General features: G+C 40.4%; 1 protein-coding gene and 1 long non-coding RNA gene across 3 annotated transcripts in view; both read left to right on the top strand.

The window, feature by feature from the left end:
- Window positions 1-10,657, top strand: part of LOC123515240 — an 18,969-nt gene extending 8,312 nt beyond the window's left edge. Inside the window, exon 2 of the long non-coding RNA XR_006677840.1 lies at window positions 10,360-10,657. This is a non-coding gene — a long non-coding RNA (uncharacterized LOC123515240). The remainder of the gene's footprint in view (window positions 1-10,359) is intronic.
- LOC123515239 (proline-rich protein 12-like) overlaps window positions 1-15,000 on the top strand; it is a 613,955-nt gene that overhangs the window by 508,662 nt on the left and 90,293 nt on the right. The window lies entirely within an intron of this gene.

The following is a 15,000-nucleotide window of genomic DNA, read 5'->3' as shown; positions in this document are numbered from 1 at the left end:
TGCCTTCCCTTACTCTCCCTATATCCTCACCAGTTTCACCGTCTTTCCACACCCCTTATCCAGCCTTCTTTCACCCATTTCTCACCCTGCTGTCACCCTGCCATCACCGTCACAGCCCCCAGCTCTCGTCACCCACGCCATGTCTTCACCTCTCCTTGGTTTTCTCTCGTGTGCCTTTTCACCACGTCAGATCTTCTTCACACGACCATAAGTTGTTTTTCTGGTGTTTCTGTGGAGGCAAGTTTGGTTTACGTGCATTCTCCAGTGGATTTGTTTTGTTTCTTCTCTATTTTCTGTGATTGTCTCCTGGATTGTAATGTGCTGGTGTGTGTTTTCGTAAATAAGCTATCATATGAAAAGCTCTATCACTTTTTCAGGGCTAGATTTTTAATATAACGTGAAGAAGTATAAAGAGAGAGAGAGAGAGAGAGAGAGAGAGAGAGAGAGAGAGAGTATTATATTTTCCTACGTAACTCTAAAAAACAACCCTGTCAGTCTATCTCTTTCAGTCTATCATAAAGAACACACACAAACAAGAAGCAAATAAGAGGGCCGGCCACATTTGCCGGTCACTGTAAAAAAAAAAAATCATGTCTATACCTATTTCCACCTATAATCCCTATCTATAAACAAGTCCACTAATTTTACCCCAAAGTTCCTTATTGGTTGATCATGAGCATAAGGGAAGATCGAAGGAGTCACCAGGTGTACACATATAACTAACTCTACTTACTTACTTACCGCTGTTTACTTACCTATACTTATAACATTTCCCTTATAACTTGTAACTTTCCCAATCTATCATCCAAGTGACGAGTCGACCACCTTACTGAGTGTGTCGTCTATTCATCCCTTCCTGGTCTCTTCCTTCTACATTCATTGCTGTACTGGAAGACTTGAGCGCCATCTGTCTGCTCCTCACGCTCCGCTGGGAATGGATGAGAGGTGGATGTGTGGATTGCTGGAGGACGGGAAGGTGGATATGAGTGGATGTGTGGATTACTTATTTTTTGCTGTTCCTCTTCTCCCACTTCTTTTTATTTCTATATTGTCTTGTCTCTTTGCTGTACTGTAAGACTTTAGCGCCATCTATCTGCTCCTCACGCACCGCCTCTCAGCTCGCCTCCGTTATTCCAGCCTGAGCATTCCCGCACCGTCTCGTCCCCAGGTGAAGGTCATGCATTGCTCTCTAACTTGAGTAACTTAACCTGACCTAACTTGTACACGTATGATGTGATTATGCCAACTCTCTCTCTCTCTCTCTCTCTCTCTCTCTCTCTCTCTCTCTCTCTCTCTCTCTCTCTCTCTCTCTCTCTCTCTCTCTCTCTCTCTCTCTCTCTCTCTCTTGTACGTTACCTCACCCGCTTCACTTAGTCCTCACGCCCCTGACCTCCTAATCTTGATCCTAATCTTGAACCTCTGTCACCCTTTCCGTTCCGTTACTTTTCTTCAGGCTTCAGTTTCGCACCATTGAGTATATATTTTTTTCCTAACTTTTGTTTTTGTCTTGTAGTCATTTTTTTTTTTTTCTGTCTTAGATTACGTTTTTTTTTTTCTTTTTGCTTTGTTTTTTTTTATCCTCGTTTTTTTTTTGTGATATTCTTTCTAGTCACTATTCCTTTTCTTTTTTTGCTCTTTTTCTTTCTTTTCCACATGATTTATTTTACTTTATCTCTCTTTTTGTCATTATTCTTTATTGTTTTATCTTTGTATTTTATTAAACGGTATCGTCCCTCTTTATCCTTCCTCCTCCTCCTCCTCCTCCTCCTCCTCCTCCTCCTCCTCCTCCTCCTCCTCCTCCTCCTCCTCCTCCTCCTCCTCCTCGTATCATCTGTGCATGTAATTCCCTGTCAGCAAATGTTTCGCAAAACAAACGTTTCCCGAACATTTGTATCATTGGGGCAAACACTCCAGTGAATGCTGCCCTTTTAGTATTGTAGAGAGAGAGAGAGAGAGAGAGAGAGAGAGAGAGAGAGAGAGAGAAATCCAAGAGTACTTTAAATAACAAAGATTTATAGAGGAATAGATAAAGAAGAGATGATTGAATAGAGAATAATGGGAGGAGGAGGAGGAGGAGATGACGCAGTATTTGTTAAGCTTAACTTTCACCAATGACCCCCCTCCCTAACTTCCAGAGATCTCTCCTCCTCTTCCTCCCTCTCTCGCTCCCTTTTCTCCTCTCCCTCCACACCTCCCTCTCTTATTCCCTCCCTCCTTTCCTCCACCTCCGCACCACCTCCCACTATGCCCCTGACCTTTCATCTGTTCTCCTCCTCCTCCTCTTCCTCCTCCTCCTCCTCCTCCTTCTCCTCCTCCTCCTCCTCCTCCTCCTCCAATAACTTGTTTCACTCATTGTATATCTCTTCCTCTCCCTTTTCTCTCTTTCTCCCTATCTCTCCTTATTAGTAGCTTCTTTAACCCGGACACACACACACACACACACACACACACACACACACACACACACACACACACACACACACACACACACACACACACACACATTCACTCATGCACACATGCACTTACTTCCAGTGACTATTAATATGTATGTTTGTGTGTGTGTGTGTGTGTGTGTGTGTGTGTGTGTGTGTGTGTGTGTGTGTTTACGGTTTGTTAACTTTGCTTGTTTGTCTGGTTGCTGTTGATGTTGTCGTTATTTTTGTTGTTGCTGTTGTTGTTGTTGTTGTTGTTGTTGTTGTTGTTTTCACCGTCGTCATCTTTCTCTTGATATAAACATAAAGATAAACAGAAAACTAGGCGTGTGTTGCAAAATGAATAAACAAACTGATAATAATTAACACCAATTTTGTAACATAAATGAACTGAGGAGAGGCAAACAAGCAGGAAGAATGAAATGTAAAGTAAACGAGGAAGAGGAAGAGAGGAAGAGAGGCAGTAGGATGAGCAGGGAGACAAGAAGGATAACGAGAATGAAGAATAAGAAAAAGGAAGCAGGGAAGAGAAGGAAGTAGGATATATATAAGAAGGAGGAGGAGGAGGAGGAGGAATAGGTGAAGGATAAAGGAGAAGGAAACTAATAAAAAGATGAGATCACATAATTTTAAAAAGAAGGAAAGAGAAAAAAAAATAGGGGAGAGTAAGAAAAGGCAATTATCCAAACGAAACTCTTCTCAAATCACCAAATAGTGTCAATCAAAACATTTTATTTTTTAGTCTTTTTTCCATCATCGCTTTTCCTCAAGACTAAAGTTTATTACAGGCGTGGAATCTGATTTTAGAAACTTAATTACTCTTTTATGTATATTTTGATGGCCGTGTGTGTGTGTGTGTGTGTGTGTGTGTGTGTGTGTGTGTGTGTGTGTGTGTGTCTAGTCTATTTTCTTTAATGATAAAATGTTTTGAGGATATTGAAGGTAAGAGAAGGAAAGGGAGGAGGGCAGAGTGTGTGTGTGTGTGTGTGTGTGTGTGTGTGTGTGTGTGTGTGTGTGTGTGTTTGCGTGTGTGTTTACCTGCTGTCAAAATAAGGAGGTGTATTCGGGTGTGTCTCTCTTTAAGTACTGTGTTGAAAATTGTAAATCTTCCTCTTTCTTTGTCTTGTTTTTACCGCGTCCTCTTCTTCTCTGCCTTGGTCTCTCAGTGTCAGTGTTCCCTTAGAGTTGTGGTGGTCGTATCTCTCTGTGACGAGTTTATGTTTTCGCCTTAAGATTTTACAGCTCTATTATGCATTTTGTCCCTCCCTCTCTTCCCTTATAACTTAATCTACTGCACTTAAAAGAATGGTAAAAGAAAGTAAGTAAGAAAGAGAAAAAAAGAGGAAAAAAGAATGCATTATGGAGAGGAAGAAGAATAGAATCATAAAGAACTTAGGAGAAAAAGGAGAGAGAAAGAGAGATTTTTTTTTTTCTTCTCTTTCTGTTCTCTCTCGTAGCAGTGTGTAGTATTCAAATGTCTTTCTTCTCTGCTGGGTTTATAGTTGTGATGTTTCTTTGTCTCATGAATCTTGTCGTTTTTTTTTTTTTTTCATTTCTTTTAAGAGATTCTAAGTTGATTTTTCTTTCTTTCTTTTTTTTTCTTTTGTGTTTGTTTTTGTGTACTTTTTTTTCTGCTGCTGTGGCCTGGAATAGATGGGAAGCCGATAGTCGTGTATGGATAATGGATTGGTTTGTTTATTATGAGTATATATATTTTCCTTTTTTTTTCTTAGTTTTTTTAATAGTTTGGTTTACGTTGTGTGATTTTTTTTCATTATACTTAACTAATTTTCCAGTCACGATGTCTTACCATGCAATATGTATTCATGCCTACACATTTTTTTTCTTAACTTTTCATTATTATTCAAGTTTAGTGCAGCACATCCCTTACATTGTTCATTCCGACATTTCATTACACCTTGAGTACCATAACGCGTTTTCATATTCATTCTGCTTACTATTTGGTGATTTTATACAGCTTCAGAAACTTATGTGACGGATTGAAATAGTGAAGATTGTAGCCATTAACCTTCCGACCTCCATAGACTCTTTCTAATGTCAATAAAATGGTCTAGTCGTACACAAATATGAAGGTAAAAATGTGTCCCAGTATTGAAGGGGTTTATTAATAAGTTAGATCTAATTTTGTCAGTATTTTATCATTCCATTACTCCAGCACACACCAATAATACAATGCTACAGCCTGTATTATCCATCTCAGCATTTCATTACCACTCTTGAATAATCTAGACCTAAATTTTTCTTTATTTTGTCATTGCTTTACTCCAAGACCCAAACAAAACAGTCATTGCTTCACTCTAACACACCAACAAAACAGCACCACATCCAGTATTACCCATCTCAACATTTCATTACCACTCTTCAATAATCTGGATCTAATTTCTCCTTATTTTACCTAACCTAAACTAACCATTGCTTTACTCTAACACACCAACAAAACACTAATACTACATCCTACATTATCCATCTCACTATTTCATTACCTCTCTCTTTATTTCCCTCTATTTTGTCATTGCTTCACTCCAACACACAAACAAAGCACAACACACGGCCCAGTTCACCACCACGACCAGAGATGAGTTTTCGTAATCCGGTCTAGCGCGGAGTAAGAGGAGAACACTGATGAAGACCTTGGGAGTGTGTCGTGCACCGTAACAATAAACTCTTACCTTTACATTACCTTTGCTTTACCTTTACCTCTGTGCTGGACTCAGATTCACCGATATGTTAGTTCGGTCAGCCTTTTTGTGTGTATTTTTTCCGTGTGTTTTGATGTTTTAATTTTTTTTTTTTTTTCTCGTATCTTCGCTCTTTCGTTTTTCTTTAGGTTTTTCACGTTTCTACTTTCTTTTTCCTTATCTTATTGACTTTTTATGTTTCCCTTCAGATTTCTATGTTTTAACTTTCGCTTATCTTATCTACTTCGTATTTTCTTGTATTTTATTTCTTTCTGTTTTCGTCTCTTTTTTTTTTTTTTTTTTTTTTGCTTTTTCTTGAGGTTTCCATGTATCTTTTTCTTTTTTCCTTATCTTCTTCACTTTTTTCTTTTTTTTCATTTCTAAGTTTCTGTGTTTCAAACTTTCTTTTATCTTATCTCTAATTCTTTTTTTCAAATTTTCATATATCTATCTAATCTTATTTTTCCTGTTTTTCTCTCACAATCCCTGTATCTACATCCTTTATTATATCTTTCTCCTCCACATTTATACGTGTCAACTTCATCATTTCTTTATTCCTTTTTCCTTTACCACATTCAAACTATTTTTCCTTATTTTATTTTCCTTTTTCTTCTTTTCCTTCCTTTAGATTTTCATGTGTGTACTTTCTTTCTTTAAACTTCTTCCTTTCTTTTTCTCATAATTCCTCTTCTCTCCTTTCTCATTCTTCGTATCTACATATTGCAATTATCATCCCTTCTTTTCCCTTTCTAGTTTCCTCCTCTCTCTCTTACATACTCCTCCTTATTCCTTGATCTTCCCACTCTTTCTTCTCCGTTATATTTCTTTTTTTTTCCTCCTTCTTGTTCAGTCTCCTTCTTTCTTTTCCCCTATATCCTTTCCTTTCCATCCTGCGCAGCGCTGTTATGGGCGTCAATGGAACCTTTGCTAAGTTATGATCCTGCCCTCTTGTGACCTCCAAATGTATGTGTGTGTGTGTGTGTGTGTGTGTGTGTGTGTGTGTGTGTGTGTGTGTGTGTGTGTGTGTGTGTGTGTGTGTTGTCTCTCTCTCTCTCTCTCTCTCTCTCTCTCTCTCTCTCTCTCTCTCTCTCTCTCTCTCTCTCCGTCCCTCTCCTCCCTTCCTCCCTCCCTCTCCTCCTTTCCTCTCCCTTCACTCCATAACGGGTGACCATCCTCCTCCTCCTCCTCCTCCTCCTCCTCCTCCTCCTCCTCCTCCTCCTCCTCCTCCTCCTCCTCTTCATCCTCCTTCTCCTTTATCTCTGGTAGAAAGTCACCGACGAGAGCCCACACACACACACACACACACACACACACACACACACAGCCGCGCCCATTCGGAGAAACTCTGAACGGGATATTGCATCTTGTTTTGTGTGTGTGTGTGTGTGTGTGTGTGTGTGTGTGTGTGTGTGTGTGTGTGTGTGTGTGTGTGCGCGTGTGTGTGTGTGTGTGTGTGTGTGTGTGTGTGTGTGTGTGTGTGTGTATGTGTGTGCGTGTGTGTGTGTGTGTGTGCTGAGTGGCGCTGCTTCATTCACTGGTATACTCAAACATCTGTCCATCCTCCCTTTCTCCCTCCTCCTCCTCCTTCTCCTCCTCCTACTCCGACACCTGCTCTTTGAAAGCCCTCCTAACCTACTTAATGTAAAGCAAAGTAATTGAATAACTCGTGTGAATATGAGCAAGAAGAAAATAGAAAAGTTTGGTGGTGAAATCTGTGAATGAAAAATGTTTTTCACCTTGAATAAGAAATGCATACATACATACATACTACATGTACATACATACATACATACATACATACATACATGTACAGAGATATATAGACATATAGATAGATAAATAGATACGCAGAAGATAATGTTACTGACAAGAGACAGATTTCACCGTGATAGATAAAATACCTCCCTTTCTCTTCAGTTTGCAATGTTTTCTTTTCGTTACATACAATAGAAAATATTCAAACATCTTTATATAAAGGATAAAGGAAGAAGTGATGCAGAACAAAGCAATAAATCAGATAATACCAGTTAATTCATTAAAAAAACGGATAAAATGAAACTAATAATAATAAAGATACTTAGATATATGACCCAAAAAATATATTTACTATAACTCTGAAGAGACTCATTTCCTACACTCCTTTCAGTAATGTTGTAATTCTGTATGAGTAATTGTATATTCATCTGAAACGTTTATTTACTTACTTTTCTTTCTTTTTTTTTTTTTTTTGCCAGTCAGTGTATGATTGCTACATTGCATTAGTTTGTTGGAAAGTTCAGGGAGGAAAAAAATGTTGCAATAATAAATTCACCTTGAACGAAATGAGAATGACCTGCAGTGATTTTTATGAGCAAAGGACACACTAATATGTGCACGTCTATAGAGAATGTGTGACAACTGATGCGTTAATGAAACAAAAGTAAGTTGATTTGTGCCTCTCAGTGATTCTTATTTATTCATTTACTTATTTTTGTTTAGTTTGGTTTAATTTACAGTTCTGCATCAAGCTTAAGAGAAACAATGAAATGATTAACTCAATACAGGATAAGGATTAATGTCTTTTGTTCACTGTTATTTATATTTTCACCTATTTATTTCATTTTCAGTTATTCTATTAATTTGTATTTCCTGCAGAATGCTGAGTACAGGATAACATTTAACCAGCACGTGCGACTCAGTGAATGTTGTGACGGTGACGGAGGAGGAGAGTGCGTTAGGGGGGAGACAGGTGAAGGGAGAGGCGTCAAAGGGGTCAGTGTGTGTGTGTGTGTGTGTGTGTGTGTGTGTGTGTGTGTGTGGCGGGCTGCTGCTGCGTCACTTAGCTGGGCGGGGTTAGGCGGGGCGGGGCGGAGGTCAGATGAGGGCGGGGGTCAGGCAGGGTAAGAGAAGACTGGTCCTTGATGTCTCTCTAATTCTCTGTCTATTATTACTACTATGAAATTATTGACGATTGTCGCTTTTTTTTTTTCTTGCCTTCTTTGTTGTTGTTATTGTTGGTCTTGTTGTTGTTCCTTCGTCTTCTTTGTCTTTCTACTCTCATTGCTGTTATTGTTGTTGTTGTTGTTGTTGTTGTTGGTAGTGGTGGTGGTGGTAGTGCTGTTCTTGTTTTTGCTCATCTACTTCTTCTTGTCTTCTTCTTGTTTTTATTCTTGTTTTTGGTTCTTGCTCTTGTTTTTATTCTTGCTTTTCTTCTACTCTTTCCGCACGTCATCAATCCACCACAAACCCACCCATCCCTACCCACCGCCCACACATCATCCCCATACACCACCACCACCACCACCACCACCACCAGGTCCCCACAGTAGTGCAAGGCCTGGACGTTCTATATATAGCAGCTCATCCTGTATAAAAATGTAGTAGACAGCTAAAGAAGAGAGCAAAAAGTGGTCCCCTTGCTGTAGCCTCGACCAGCAAGCAAGCAGAGGTCGTGGTAGCTGTAGTGGGATGAGTAATAGATGGGGATGTTGACCTTATACAGAGAGAGAGAGAGAGAGAGAGAGAGAGAGAGAGAGAGAGATGGGACACGTGTTTACATACAGTCCCTTAGTGAAACAAATGAACATCGTTAACCCTCGTTGAAGTGAAGGGAATGTATGTAATGCTGGAGCTGTCATATTTACTTCCTGCTTAACGCTCACTCCGCCAGTTACAGTGTGTGCTTCGTAAACTACACTAACAAGATAAATTTGACTCGCATCGTAAACACAATGTAGCTCAACGAGAACACTTCAGAACACTTCACTTCACTACACGTGCGATAATATTGTCTTAATAATGTAGTACAAGCATATAAGTGTGTCTTAAGTAAAAGTAAGAGATGGTTGACTGGCCTGCCTCCTCCTCCTCCTCTTCCTCCTCCTCCTCCTTCTCGTCCTGTCTTTCCTGTTTTTGTGTGTGAAAATTTTTAAGCTTTTTTCTTTTTTTCTTTTTTTTCTTTTTTTCTTTTAGCTTCAGGTTTTGTGTACGGACATGTTGTGTTTGTCATCTTTTATTTTATGGTTTACTGTTTTAATTCTATGTGTTTATCTATTTTTGTATTTATTTATTTATTGATAAGCATTTTGTCTCGTAATGATTTTTTTTTTCAGAGAGAGAGAGAGAGAGAGAGAGAGAGCCTATAAGAATCAACTCGTTCTCAAACCCCTTTTACACTTAGAAAAACATAGAAAAATAGACCAATAAACTGTTCCAATCCTTCATAATAGACACCACAAAGTTTAACAATACACAACTTTAAAATTAACCGAAAGGAAGACACATTAACACACTCACAGTCGGAACAACCATCGTAAGTTAAGGTACAAAGGTTTAAGAATACACGGCAGTCAAGAGATCTCGCCCCCGGCCCCACACAGCAGCGGGAGTGTTGGTGAGCGGACGGCATGTTTACCTTCAGACACTCGGCCCTTCAGTGGAGTGATTCAGGAGGGTTCAGGAATCTTGGGCTGCATGAAGAGGAGGGAAGAGTCTGTTCGCGATGGTTTGGTCTTACTGGACACCTCTGCTTGTATCGGCGGTCGGTCCTTTGGTATTCCTGCCTCGTTGCTTGGCTATTGATATATTTACTTATTTATTGCGTTTATCAGTTTATTTATTGTGTTAATTTCTTTTGTGTAATAAGAATGGGTGTTAAAGCTTAATTTGATATTGAGGGAGATGACAGGAAAGAGAAAAAAAGGAAAAAGAGGAAGGTTATCATTTGTTTTCTCTTTTTATGTGATACGTTCAGAGAAAATGATGAAAAAAAGACGCGTTGTGTAATAGAAATGGATGAAGAGGAAAGCTGTTACATTGCGATACTGAGGGAGATGAAAGAAATGACGAAGAGGAAGTAAAAGAAAAAAAAAAGAGGGAAGATTATTATTTACTCATTATTTCTTTAGCTAATACCTTGAGAAGAATGATGTGAAAAATTATGAGAAGAAAATGAAAAAGGCGACAAGCAAGAAAAAAACGGCAGGAAATTTTCGAAAAGGACGATAAATTCCATGTTTCTTTTTAATTCGTGTTTAAACTGGTGTCTCGTTTCTTCCTTCATTAACAAGATACACGAACAACCACACCAAACTAAACTAAGAACATTGATGATTAACGAAGGGAAAAACACATCAAAGAAAGAAAGCTACCAATAGATATTTTTCCACATCGCCTTTCAGCTTACCGTAACATTTTTTCCTCCTGTACAAGAAGAAACTTTACCCGAAAACTTTGACACAAGAAAGAGAGAGAGAGAGAGAGAGAGAGAGAGAGAGACCCTGGAAAAGATAAATCTGTAGTGTTGCCCTTATCAAAAGTTTTGAAAAGAAAAACTAAAATCAATTTTGAAAAGTTCCCAAGATGATCTGATACAGACCTTTGAGAGAGAGAGAGAGAGAGAGAGAGAGAGAGAGAGAGAGAGAGAGAGAGAGAGAGAGAGGACCGCTGAGAAAAGTTTGGCGGCAGTTATATTAATCACGAGAGAGAGAGAGAGAGAGAGAGAGAGAGAGAGAGAGAGAGAGAGAGAGAGATCCAATAGAAAACTGGAAACATAAGCCACCTCCATAAAGAAAGAGAGAGAGAGAGAGAGAGAGAGAGAGAGAGAGAGAGAGAGAGAGAGAGAGAGAGAGCCCAAGGACACGAGAAATACCAGACGGGGCAAGAAAAAAAAGGAAAAAAAAGAAAAAAAATAGGAAACAGTTGGAGAGTGGAATACGGCAAGGGAGAGAGAGAGAGAGAGAGAGAGAAAGAAGAAAGAGGGAAAAGAAGGAAGGAGGGAGAGGAAAAGGAGGGAATCTATTGACCTTTGAGGGGATCATAACAAGATAACGATCACATAATGCGCAGTTAAAAAGAGGGAAAAAGGAAAATAAGAGAAGGGAGGGTTTGGAGGAAAAAAAAAACATTATATGGAGTGTGGGTGTAAATTTGAGATTGTCGATGTTGTGTGTGTGTGTGTGTGTATGCGTGCGTGTGTGTGTGTGTGTGCGTTTAATGTTACAGACAGGTAAACATGAGAAGAGAGAGACAGGTAAATGATGCTAGAAGTTCACGTGTGTGTGTGTGTGTGTGTGTGTGTGTGTGTGTGTGTGTGTGTGTGTGTGTGTAAGGGGGAGGGAGACAAAGGTGAGAAGAAATGTAAGGTAGACAAGAAGGCGAGGGTGACAAACATAGGCAGATATGGAGACACAGAGAGAGAGAGAGAGAGAGAGAGAGAGAGAGAGAGAGAGAGAGAGAGAGAGAGAGAGTTAGTGTCACTCTCTCTCTCTCTCTCTCTCTCTCTCTCTCTCTCTCTCTCTCTCTCTCTCTCTCTCTCTCTCTCTCTAAATATCCCTACATTTCTTTTAGTCTTCAGTTAATAGATGAATAAAAGATCAATAAACAAAATAGATAATGAATAAATGGATGGGAAAATAAAAAGTCACTACATTAAATTTATCTCACTAATTTATTCTCACCATAGATATTTTTTTCCTACGGTAGCCTGTTATTGAAATGCTGAGAGAGAGAGAGAGAGAGAGAGAGAGAGAGAGAGAGAGAGAGAGAGAGAGAGAGGGGGGGGGGCAGTAATTTTCCCCATGTTTGTGTCATGGTGTAATTCAATACTGTTGACTCCTCCTCCTCTTCCTCCTCCTCCTCCTCCTCCTCCTCCTCCTCCTCCTCCTCCTCCTCCTCCTCCTCCTCCTCCTCCTCCTCCTCCTCCTCCTCCTCCTCCTCCTCCTCCTGTATACTATCCCTTCATTGTCTCTTCCTTTCCCATCTCCCTTTCTTTTCTCTCACAACGACTCCTAAATCTTATTCATGTATTTGTTTCTCCTCCTCCTCCTCCTCCTCCTCCTCCTCCTCCTCCTCCTCCTCCTCCTCCTCCTTTTTCCTCTCCCTTTCTTTTCTATTCCCCCTTCCCTCTTCTCTTCCTTTTTTCTCATTTCTCCCTTGATGACAGGTTGTGGGCGGTGCATGAGAGAGAGAGAGAGAGAGAGAGAGAGAGAGAGAGAGAGAGAGAGAGAGAGTAGGGAGAGAGGAAATGAGGTGTGTGGGTGTATGTAGGCAGCTGGCTCATTTATTTTGTGTGTGTGTGTGTGTGTGTGTGAGAGAGAGAGAGAGAGAGAGAGAGAGAGAGAGAGAGAGAGAGAGAGGATGAAATAAGAAGGAAGAATGAAATTAACGTATAGGAAGAATGGAAAAGAGGAAATAAGCAGAAAGAGAAAGAGAGAGAGAGAGAGAGAGAGAGAGAGAGAGAGAGAGAGAGAGAGAGAGAGAGAGAGAGAGAAGCAAATCAACAGAAACATCAAGAACAATAACTACTACTACTACTACTACTACTACTACTACTACCACTACCACCACCACCACCACCACCACCACCACCACCACTACAGCACGCACTCACAGAAACAGGTGACTTCCACAACATACACACACATACACACAAGAAGCAGCTAAAGGCAATGAGAGTCGTAAGAGATAAGAGAATTAATATGAGGAGGATCTTATCGCCTTGGGGAACAACTTAAGAGATCACAGAACACGCGAAACCATAAATAAGAAACCTCTTTAGCCGCCCACAGATAAGGGAAGGAGGCAAGATAAGGAGGCAAAGAGTGAAAGGGGTGGAGAAAGAGGAGGAGCAAGAGACGTAAGAGGAGATGATAAAAGGGAGGGAGAGGTAAAGATATATGTTGGTGCAATGGGTAAGGTCAGTCTGATAATGGGAGAAGTGATGGTGGTATGTATGGTAAGGTTATTTGATTGGGTAATGAGGAGAGAGAGAGAGAGAGAGAGAGAGAGAGAGAGAGAGAGAGAGAGATTAAAATGAACAAAAAAGATATAATGAACAGAAGAAACTGAGGATTTGAAAACGGGAGAAAGGAGGAAAAAACCAAAGACAGAGAAACAACACAATAAATAAGAGGAATCGACGAAGGAAGGAAGGAAGGAAAGAAAGAAGGAAAGAAAGAAAACAGACACGCACAGAAACAAGATATAGTGACTTGAAGGAACTGAGAAGAGGGAGAGGGAGAGGGAGAGGAACATGGGGGAGCTGAGTAACATGACACGCAGGGCTGTGGGCTGGAGCGGCGACACAGAATAAGCAAGACACCAGCCGGGAGTGACACAGGCGCCTAACTTATGGCCTTGCCCGGGGCTTCGAGGGGCGGGACACGCTACACAGACCCTGACGAAGGCGCGAAGAACAGAGCAGAAGTGAAAGGTGATAATGAGGAAGGAAACTGTGAGAAGGTTTGGTAATGATGATGATGATGGAAAACAAAACCTCTTCAGTACTGAGACGCATATTTATCTTGATTTTTTTTATATAATTAGACGATTTTGTTTACATTAGGAAGCGTCTATGGAGGACAGAAGATTAATGGCCACAGTCTTCACTACCTTAGCCTCTCACATAAGTTTCTGAAGCTGTACAAAATCGCTAAATAATAACCAGAATGAAAAGGAAAACGCGTCATGGTACTGAAGGGATTAAAATGTTCTCGTCTCGGGCTGCTTAGGGCTGGAGACACTGCCAACACCCATCCCTCCCTGAAGAAGGCGACAAAGAGGGAACTCACTAATACAAGCTGCTGGGGGTGAGAAAAGAGAAGAACCAGTGAGTTGTTTGTAAAGGGAAAAGAAGGATGCAAGTACATAATTATCTCGCAAAGGACTAGAGACGCTACGAGACTCCTGGCGAAGGGTGGGAGAATTCAGAAACGAAGACTGCTGACGATGAGAAGAGAGGAAGCTGTGACTGGGTTTGGTAAGGAAGAAGGAAACAAAAGAGAGACGATAAAGGAGAATTATTGCCCGCGAGAAGACGTGACCCACCAAAGAAAAGGAAGAAAGAAAGAGAGTGAGAGGCGATAAATTGAGATTACACACCACGAGTTGGGAGGGAAGGTGGGGGTGATTGGATATTGGGGAGAGGGAATGGGGGGGTTAGGGAGCGCTGGTGGAGATAAGGGCTTAGAAAGATCATTAAATTATCGGTGAATGATGAGGGTGATGGTGGTGGTGGTGGTGGTGGTGGTGGTGGTCAAAATAGTAGAAATAGTAGCAGTAATAAATGTTGTTGTTGTTGTTGTTGTTGTTGTTATTCTTGTTCTTGTTATTGTTGTAAACTTGCTGGCAATTAGAGAACGTGAGCATTAGTAGTAGTAGTAGAGGTAGGAGTAGTAGTAGTAGTAGTAATAGTAGTAGTAGTAGTAGTAATAGTGAGTAACATCTCTGCATAATCAGAAAGGGAGTAAGGAAGAATAAAAGAAAATAAATAGATAGGAAAACAACATTAAAAGCAAGAGAAAAAAACTAAAAACAAATAATAGAAGAGAAAAACAAACAAGGAACTAGAAGAGAAACACAAACTAAACTAAACTGAGAAGAAAAAAGAAAAAAAAAACATCCCAAGAGAGAGAGAGAGAGAGAGAGAGAGAGAGAGAGAGAGAGAGAGCAAGCAACAGTAGCAGCAGCAGTAACAACATAACAGCAGTAGCAGTAGTAATGGCAGTTATAGACCATTTGCATAAGTAGTGTAAGGCTGCGGGGCGGTGGGGCGAGAGACTGTACCGCTGTATCTGACCTAAGCACCGTGTTAATTAATGTATACAAGTGAAGCGGAGTGTAGGATAAAGACGCGTACTACAATAATATAGTGGCTCCATCTCATTATTAGTATTGCTATTTTCATTGGAAGTGAATGGTGAATGGTCAGTCTAGATAGAAGTAATGGTGATGGTGATGATGGTGATGGTAATGACTCAAGGCCTCTTGTTAGTTGGTGTACCGCAAGGCCGCTATTTGCACCTGCGTAACTAATCCAGCTTCTCTTCTTCCTCCTCCTCCTCCTCCTCCTCCTCCTCCTCCTCCTCCTCCTCCTCCTCCTCCTTCTT

Source organism: Portunus trituberculatus, chromosome 38, assembly GCF_017591435.1.
Source record: "Portunus trituberculatus isolate SZX2019 chromosome 38, ASM1759143v1, whole genome shotgun sequence".
In the NCBI taxonomy this organism is placed as follows: domain Eukaryota; kingdom Metazoa; phylum Arthropoda; class Malacostraca; order Decapoda; family Portunidae; genus Portunus; species Portunus trituberculatus.
Note: the sequence above shows the minus strand (reverse complement) of the source record. Positions and strands in the feature narration are given on the sequence as shown.